The 3,017-nt window shown below is 37.7% G+C and overlaps 1 non-coding gene across 1 annotated transcript; it reads left to right on the top strand.

Moving 5' to 3' along the window:
• Positions 1-1,751: 1,751 nt before the first annotated feature.
• TRNAE-CUC (transfer RNA glutamic acid (anticodon CUC)) lies at positions 1,752-1,824 on the top strand. Its single transcript has one exon. It is a non-coding gene; the product is annotated as a tRNA-Glu (tRNA).
• Positions 1,825-3,017: the final 1,193 nt, after the last annotated feature.

Here is a 3,017-nt window from a genome sequence, read left to right on the forward strand (position 1 = left end):
CCTAAACAGATGAACCTTGCCTGTTTTTCTCTTCCTCCCCAAACTCTATAAAAATGACAGTAGAGGAAATTTTTTATTGTAAGACCACAAGGATAAAAATAACAGTGCAGGAGCCCAGATAGATTACCAAGTAGATGGAGAGGTGGTAAGTGACTAGTAGAACTAAAGAAATCTCAGAGGAAAAAAGAGAGAAGTAAGCCAGTCCCCATCCCATGGAACTGTGGGAAAGCCCAGGAAATGGAGACATCGAGTACACAGGAAGTAAGAGTAGGTCTCAAGGCTGAAAGAGAAGGACTGCTTAGACGTGTACACAAGACAATTGAATCTTCATTTTTTTCCCCATCCTTGCCTCCTATACCTGAGGTGGGAAATTTGTTCTCTAAAGAAACTAAACCAAAGAGATTCTCAAGTGAGGGAACTAAGTTGGGAAGGAACCAAGAGGGAAATGGAGAAATGGGGTTGAAAAATAAGGAACCAATCAAAAGACTATTTACAAAATGGTGGAATTCTTATACACTTCTCCTACCCATTCTCAAAACCCTGAAAGGCAGTTAAACCTTGCTCTTGAGATTCTGAAGAAAGAGCCCCAGAATTAAGACCTCCAGAGATGGATGTTTTGAGATTCCCAATTAAAAAGGCTGCCCCAGTATCCCCTGACTCTACAGTGAAACTGCTCTTCACAGATCCCTCCCCACACAGATGACCTCCACTCAACTCTTCATTGCAGTTCATATGAAGAGAAAGCTGAGCATTGCCTGGCGTTTGAGAAACAGTCTCAACATCAAAGACAAATACCAAAACAAACAAACTAGGAATAAAGAAACCCCGAGTCCTAGAGATACTATTAGAAACAGAAAAGGGTATTTAAACACATACACACACACACACACACACACACACACACACACAAATACTTCAACAGAAGAAGAACATTCCTGAGAAAGTTAAGATTTTTAACTCATGAAACAAGCACAAGACACATTGTGAAACAATCAGAGAATAGAAGAGCTCTCAGAAAATGTTTTTGTGGAAACACATATAACACAAAATTTACCATCTTAACCATTTCTAAGTGTACATTTCAGTGGCTTTAAGTCAAATTGTTGGACAACTACTACCACCATCCATCTATCTCTAGAACTCTTTTTGTTTGGCAAAATTGGAGTATCTTCAGCATTATTTTCTGTTCCCATTAAACAATAACTCTCCATTCCATCCCCAGTCCCTGGCAACTACCATTCTACTTTCTGTCTCTATGAATTTGACTACTCTGGTTCCTCTTAGAAGTGGAATCATACAGTATTTGCCTTTTTGCAACTGGTTACTTTCACTCAGTATAATGTTCTCAAGGCTCAACCATGTTGTGGCATGGGTCAGAATTTTCTTCCTTTTTAAGGCTGAGTAATATATTCCACTCTATGTCTACACTACGACTTGCTTATTCATTTATCCATCAGTGAACTCTTGGGTTGCTTTCAGCTCTTGGTTATTGTGAATAAGGCTGCTGTCAACATGGATACACAAATACTTATCAAGACCTTGCTTTAATTTTTTTGAGTATATACTAGAAGTTAAATTTCTGGAATATAGGATAATTGTTTTTTTTTAATAACTTTCATTCTGTTTTCTTGGAAATTTTTTTATGTAATAGAAAGTTTTTAAAATACTCTCAAAATAAAGGTGGAAAACAACATTAAGAAACTCTCTCAGAGAGTAGTACCAAAAGACTAAAAATATAAAATATTGGGACTTCCCTGGTGGTTCAGTGGCTAAGACTCTGTTCTCTCAATGCAGGGGGCCCAGGTTGGATCCCTGGTCAGGGAACTAGATCCCATATGACACAACTAAGACCAGGGACAGCCAAATAAATAAACAAACACATATTTTTATTTTAAAAAAAAGAGAAAACATAGAGTATCAATCCAGGAGGTCTAAAATCCTACCAAGAGCAGTTCCAGAAAGAAGAAATAGAGAAAATAAAGAGAAATATTATTTTAAAAAGTGCATTTTACTAAGTGAAAGAAACCAATCGGAAAAGGCTGCATAGTATACAATTCCAAATATATGACATTCTGGCAAAGGCAAAACTATGAAGACAGTAAAATATTCAGTGGTTGTCAGAGGTTGGGAAAGAGAGGGATTAATAGGTGAAACATAAAGAACTTTTAGGGCAGTGAAAATACTCTTTATGAGACCATCGTGGTGGATACATGTCATTATACATTTGTCCAACACGCAGAATTTCAACACCAAGAGTGAGCCAAAAAGTAAGCTTTAAACTTCAGGTGATAATGATGTAGGTTCATCACCTATAATAAGTGTACCATTCTGGGGAGTGTCAATAATGGGGGAGGTTGTGCATGTGGGGGGCTGGGTGTACACAGGAAATGTCTATACATTTGCTTCAATTTTGCTGAGCACCTTAAACAGTTCTTTAAAAAAAATAAAATAAAGATTTAATAATAAATACAAACACAGTGCAGGATATTTTCCTCAAATCTTAAGGAAATTGGATCCCAAAGTGAAAAGCCTCATTGAGTTCTTAGTATATGCCCTCATGAAATTTCAGACTCCAGAGAGAGAGAAAGATATTTAAGTTTTTAGAGACTGAAGTGGGGGATCAGATAACATACTAAGGGGTAAACTTAGGATGGCACCTTACTTCTCAATATCATCTCTGGAAGCTAGAAAGCAAGATAATGTTAACTTTAAAATTATATATAAAAATGTGCTTCAACCTAGCAATCTGTACCCAACTAAAATATCAGTTGCCACCTCTATTGTCTCTACCATCATAGCCACAGGTCTAATTTTTACCTTTTTCAGGAGTGACTCAGACACCACCAACTAAGTCCCTTTGAGCTCTTAAAGATTCAGATCAGGTTCTGAGGGGACCCACTGAAACCGCTTTGCATAGGCTGAAGTGTCTCATACCCCCTTCTGTGTATGTTCGTGTCTGGATGGGAGAGTTTTTGTGTTAGGATCCTCAGCACTGTGACAGCTCTCTCCAAAACTAC

The sequence above is a fragment of the Giraffa tippelskirchi genome, chromosome 2, assembly GCF_054371585.1.
Source record: "Giraffa tippelskirchi isolate mGirTip1 chromosome 2, T2T-mGirTip1v1.2.pri, whole genome shotgun sequence".
NCBI lineage: Eukaryota > Metazoa > Chordata > Mammalia > Artiodactyla > Giraffidae > Giraffa > Giraffa tippelskirchi.